Below are 6,265 nucleotides of genomic sequence, written 5' to 3' on the forward strand. Positions count from 1 at the left end.
CGGACGTTTGCTGATGTTGACGTGCTCCAGTTACAAAATTTTTCTTTTCCGAAAAAGAGAAAAGACCCATTTTTATGCACATTGAAAATATACGCAAGGCTGATACTATGTATGTACGTCAACGCACGTTTATCTACTCTTGGCTCGGTAGTAGGGACTGGTGCGTATGCTACCGGTCAATGGACAATTCTTTATCGATGTGAACCTCAATTAATGTATACATGCAATATCTAACAATCAATTTATAGCAGCAAGATCTAAAATGATAAAATCACAATTCGATTTTTTTGTTGTGAAATGTACGTTTGTATTAATTCATCCCCTGATTTATGTACTCTAAGGTGGTATAGATGGGTATGCAATGTTTTGTTTATGAGTGTTGCTACAGGGACCCCAAGTAGGGGACCCCTGAGGGGACAAGTGAGGTGTCAGTCCTTGGGGGCTTGATACACTGTTTATGAATAGTGCATCAAGCCCCCAGGGGCTGACACCTCACCTGTCCCCTCAGGGGTCCCCTATTTTTTGGGTCTTTGTGGAGTTTTCCTTTGTTTATTGTGGACGGTCTTCAAATCTAGAAAGCATCAAAACAATGCAAACATAACCCTGGAGAGTATAACTGAATTGATAAGCTTCCTATGTGTAATACACTAAATTCTTCGGTTTAACTCTCTAAGGAGAACTCATGGGAATTTTAATTTTTTGAATACCTGAGACCCTGCGTTAAGGGGTGCCTTTTAGCTACGACCAGGGTTCCGTACCCATGGTCTGAAGGATCGTGAGCGGGGGCGGAACTATTAACAGTCTAGGAGTGCAGTTGCACCCCTAGACATGTATATATTTGCATGTAACAATTTAAATTGTAAAGTAAAAACTCGTTTAAATTTCCAACAACAAAATATACTAAGTGCATTCTCATTACATAATTAGTTTTATAATATTGTGTTTTTATTTTAGGTAATGTTATGATGTTTCTAATCGTCAAAGTATAACCCTTTACAAGCAACAAACAAGTGTTCCTCTATATGCACCGCTCAAATCAAATTGACAGTCATGGCAACCAAGAATCTTGACATAGCCGATTCGCCGAGTCGACATCTCCTCATATTGACTCGATGGGCGGTACTTGTCAGTCCTCCTATCGAAGACGACTCACTAAGAGCCAACTCGATTAGTTATTGATACCTTGTAGGGTCGACTCGAGAGGCGTTACTTCTCGACACCATTCGCTACAAGCCAAAGGACGACTTCAACCTCGAGCCTCCCCCGCTGACAACGTGTCAACGTCACATTAAATGCTTAGCAGGCGTCATCATTCCTCTACCCCCAACAGTCTTTATGACTCATCGGAGCACGTCGATACTGCCATGCCCCCAATCAGTTCGCATTTAATACTAAACTGATCTCTCATCCACTCGTCGACCGACATCTGTAAAGCAGATGTTGACGTGGCCATTGCCTCATACGTAGCAAAAATTATCATTCTACCCTTTCAGCACCATTATAAATAGGGGTACTATTCTTAATATGAGGGTAAGCTATTTTTTCCAAGAAATATCTGAGAATTCTACTGCACTACACTTAAGAACTAAAACAGTTCATTATTTTCCCACTCAAATCCATCAACTGACTTGATCGTCGGAGGAACAACGGGGGAACTAGTCCCCGTCCTCTCACAAACTACTATTTGTGCAGGCTGAAACTACTCAACTCAAAAACAGATTTTCGGAATAGTTAACGGTCCCTAATCAACCTCACCCCCACTATATTATCTGTTTGATTAGTTAACATCAACATGTAAAATAAACACTTGTTGTACGCCACTCAAGAAAAAAATTCTAGATCCACCACTGATCGTGGGGAATTTCCCTCATTAACAAAAGAGGGGGAGGGGGGAGGGGTAACATTAAGAAATTTCTTTTAAAGAAATTTAAGAGAGTCCAATGGAATGGAATTCCGAAATGAAATATATGTATTTGATCAACCAAGCAGCATTAATGTGAATACGTTGAAGAAATTTGACTTTATAAATGTCAACATTTCTTTTATGCTTCTACCTTATGTCTCATTTATGGAATTGGTGTTTGATGTAGAACACACAGTAGACACGTTTATGTCAAAGTGGGACAGTCGCAAGTCCAAATACGGGCCCGGTCGAAGAAAATAACTTGTTTCGAAGAATCGGCCGTAACTTTCAAACTGTACGTCAGAATTGGACGAATTATATATGAAAATCGATTATCTCGACAAGATGGAGCCATCCAAACCTATCCTTAAGGGTTCGGTTTACTTCCTCTGTTTCGCTAAATTCCTTACGGTTTGAGAGATATCTGTATTTTTATCCGATTTTTACTATTTTTAGTAATGTTTTAGGAGACTGTAATGTTTAGGAAACAAATCCGATTTGATCTCAGATTTGACCGGTGTACTTTTCTAGTCATAAGGAGTCTTTTTAGGTATTTTTAATGTTTTATGAATTCTTTTACTATTTTTGGTAAGCTTGAGCCATTGTAAAAGTTTTATTTCTTTTCTATTTAAGTAGGGTCTTGTAAGCCCTAGAGGTATAATTTTTTATTAATAAAATTTTGTTTTTCTTCAATATTTACTTCATGGATTCGAAGCTCTTTGTGGATTCAAAGATTGTCCTTGGTGGATTCCGAGGCTACAATTTTCACGCTGCGTCAATTGGTATCAGAGCCTTGTTCCTCCGATCCGATGGTAGGTGATGAAGCTCCTATTTGTCGAACTGAGTTCGACGTGCTAAAGGCCGATGTTAATCAGATGAAGACTGTCATGGAGTAACTTGCGGCGGCAGTTGAGCGTCTGAACATGGTAGGAGTTCAAAATCATGTTGATGGTCGCCAACGACGTGATCCGACTCCACCGACTCCATATGATGAATCCGACAGTGAGGAAGATAACTATGCAGCCCCACGCCACAGTTTTTATCGTAGAGACCATCGACAAAGACATAATTATGATGCTGGAGGTTTCAAGATGAAGATTGGTCTTCTATCTTTCAACGGACAACTTCACATCGAAGAATTCCTCGACTGGATTGCAGAAGTAGAGAGATTCTTTGAGTATATGGAGATCCCAAAAGATCGTAAGGTAAAATTGATGGCCTACCGAATCAAAGGTGGAGCTCTAGCTTGGTGAGAATCTGTTTGTCTGAATCGATCTCATCAAGGAAAGCCGAAGATCGATAGATGAGGAAAGATGAAGAAACTACTAGGAGCCCGTTTCTTGCCAAATAATTATGAACAAGTTTTATTTGGACAATATCAGAATTGTAAGCAAGGTGGTAGAACTGTGGATGAGTACACACAGGAGTTCTATCGACTGTCATCTCGCAACAACTTAAACGAGAGCGAGGCACAACAGATGTCCAGATATACGGAGGATGGTAATTCAGGATCGAGTATCTTTGCAGCAGACATATACCTTAGCTGGCATGATTAGCCTAGCCAAGAAGGTGGAGCGACAACTCGGATGAAATAGTAAAGGATTATGGGCAGCTTCCGAAGGGTCGCGCACGAGCTTTAATCGTGGTGGGAACAAACAGTCTCAAACTATTTCTGATAAAGATGCTATAACGGAGAAGGCAAAGGGTCCAGTAACAACAACAACAAAGAAGACTACACCATCGAACTCATATGCCAAGCCTGACCCGATCAAGTGCTATAGATGTGGACAGCCTGGTCATCGATCCAATCAGTACCCTAAAAGAGGTGTTGTGAATATGGTGGATCACGAAGACCAGGACGTAGATCAAGACGAGCTGAAGACTATGTTGGTGGATTGGATCCTGATGATGGGGAATAACTCTCATGTGTTGTGCGGTGACTATTATTAGCCCCAAAGACAGAAGAACCACTATAGAGGTATAACATCTTCCGCACGAGATGCATAATGAAACAGAAGATTGTTTGCGTCAAAAGTTGACTTTGTCATGGAATTCATTATATCTTCGGTCGATTACAATAAATTCAAAAAAAGAGATAGCCTTTTTATAAGACTCCTTTTACACAACAAAAGAAAAAATTACAACTCTTGAAAAACAAACGCAGGATCGTTGTTTGGATCGCTGCTTGCGTAGGATCTTGTGGGATCTTTGCCTGTGCCGGGAGCGCTTTGACTCGTGGACCACCAAATCACAGATTCTGATTGAATCGTGAGAGGTTTAATGATTCTTCCTTCGTTTATCGAAGTGAGAATTTGAAACGATATCTTATCAAAGTAAGATAGTCGTTCTTCTTAAGATCAAGTCAAAGCTCGAATCTCAAGGGATTGCCGGAAGCTCAAGAACTCTGCTCTGTCTGCTCTGAAGTGCTCAAAATGATTAGCCCCTCTCAAAAATGGCCTTCGGGGGGTATTTATAGCCCCTAGGAACAGTTGGTGGAAAACAAGCTCGCGAGACAGCATTTGCTGTCTCGGCTGTCGAGACAGTGTTTGCTGTCTCGGCGGGTGAGACAGTGTTTGTTGTCTCGGCCCGGGAGACAGTAAACACTGTCTCGGAAAAGGAATATTCCTCGCAGTTTTCGCTGTAACTGCCTTTCCACGTTTCAAACTCCGTTATTTTGGCAGTTATCAACGTGATTCTCGCCCACGATATTTCTCACGTTCTTGATCAGTTAGTGGCCACGTGTTGGCGGTTATGCAAAGTAGTTTTGACCCTCTGAGAGCTGTCTCACGTACGAGATAGTAAATTCTGTCTCGCACGGCGAGACAGTAAAGACTGTCTCGTTCGACCATGGATTCAACTGGAATCTTGATCGGCTGCGACACGACGGTCTCGGCAGCGAGACCGTTGGCTCCCACTGTGGTCGCCAGCTTGTTTGCGTCAAAAGTTGGTTTCGTTGTGGAATTCATTATATCTTCGGTCGATTACAATAAATTCAAAAGAAATAGTCTTTTTATAAGACTTCTTTTACACAACAAAAGGAAAATTACAACTTTTTAGAAACAAACGCAGGATCGTTGTTTGGATCGCTGCTTGCGTGGGATCTTTGCCTGTGCCGGGAGCGCTTTGACTCGTGGACCACCAAATCACAGATTCTGATTGAACCGTGAGGGGTTTAATGATTCTTCCTTCGTTTATCGAAGTAAGAATTTGAAGCGAATATCTTATCGATGTAAGATGTTCACTCTTCCAAAGATCAAGTCTAAGCTTAGATCTCTAGGACTCGCTAGAAGCTTCTTGAGGATGTTTGTGAAGAAGGAAGACTCTCTCTCTTGCTCTAATTCACCAAAACTCAAGGCTCTCTGCTCTAATCTCTCTGGAAAATGCTCAGCCCCTGTCAATGATGGCCATAGGGGGGTATTTATAGCCTCCTTAGACGATAACTGAAGAAATAGCTGGTCAATAACTGTCTCTTTAGGCGCGGCAGCTGATGATGTCGCGGCTAAAGGGCGCGACAGTTGACACTGTCGCGGCCAAAGAGCGCGGCAGTCGACACTGCCGCGGCTAAAGGGGCAGTTACACCCACGTTCATACGTGTTTGAAACAGTTCTCCCACGACCTTTAACCACCTTTTTCGTGGTTTAACTGCTTTTCCACGTCAGCACACGTTCTATTTCTGATACGCCGCCACGTGGACTTTAAATAATCATCAGATAACTGTATTATAACTGCTGTAGCATCCTGCTTTAACTGCCGCGGCACCATAGGTTGCAGCGGTTAAGCCGCGACACCATAGGCTGCCGCGCCTTAGCCGCGGCACCTTGGTCTGCCGCGCCTTAGCCGCGGCACCATGTCCTGCCGCGCCTTAGCCGCGGCACCATGTCCTGCCGCGCCGCCATATGTTGCTTGATGACGTGTATATTGTTCTTCTATATCGTCTTGAGTGGTGTTTGAATGTCTGTAAGCATTTTTTGACGCCTACATATATATATAGGGAGAGGTTCAAATACAAACCTCACTATCCTAAAAACTAAAAACCTCTCCTCTCCATTGGATCTAGATTCATCCAATGGCTGAGATTAAAGCTGCATAAGGGTAATAAGGTAAAATAAACAGCCCACTAAAGAGAGGTAATTAATGCTTCTTATTGAGTTCTCCATTTTCCCATGCAACTCTCCTCTCACGTTCTCCTCTCTCTCTCTCCTCCATTTCCCAAAAGCTTGAACCAGCCCTCTCTCTCTCTTCCTCTCTCTCACCATCAAACAACCCAGATCCGAGCTCCTCCACCCCCTGCCACCTCGCCATCATCCACCTCCGACGACGCCAACGCCGAACCCGTAGATCCGCTCCGTCAACCCTCCAAGG

This window comes from Asparagus officinalis, chromosome 3 (assembly GCF_001876935.1).
Source record: "Asparagus officinalis chromosome 3, Aspof.V1, whole genome shotgun sequence".
Taxonomy (NCBI): domain Eukaryota; kingdom Viridiplantae; phylum Streptophyta; class Magnoliopsida; order Asparagales; family Asparagaceae; genus Asparagus; species Asparagus officinalis.